Below are 257 nucleotides of genomic sequence, written 5' to 3'. Positions count from 1 at the left end.
AACAGCCTACTGTTTTTTTTTTTTTCTCCGTTCAATAATCTGTTACACTTGGATGTACATCACAATAAAGAACAAGAAGAAAAAAAAAACTGCCACTCCTTCAGTTTCATCACGACATTAGATTTTGCACATGCATTTATTTATTTAATAGACAACCAATTATTTGTAGCTGTGAGTGCAAGGGTGAATGCAAATGTTTTCCAAAATGGGTGGATGGATGAATGTATGGATGGGAGGATTTATTTTGTTAATCTACT

The sequence above is a fragment of the Sinocyclocheilus anshuiensis genome, unplaced genomic scaffold (assembly GCF_001515605.1).
Source record: "Sinocyclocheilus anshuiensis isolate Anshui unplaced genomic scaffold, SAMN03320099.WGS_v1.1 scaffold1607, whole genome shotgun sequence".
NCBI lineage: Eukaryota > Metazoa > Chordata > Actinopteri > Cypriniformes > Cyprinidae > Sinocyclocheilus > Sinocyclocheilus anshuiensis.
The sequence above is the reverse complement of the archived record's forward strand: the minus strand, read 5'-3'. Positions refer to the sequence as shown.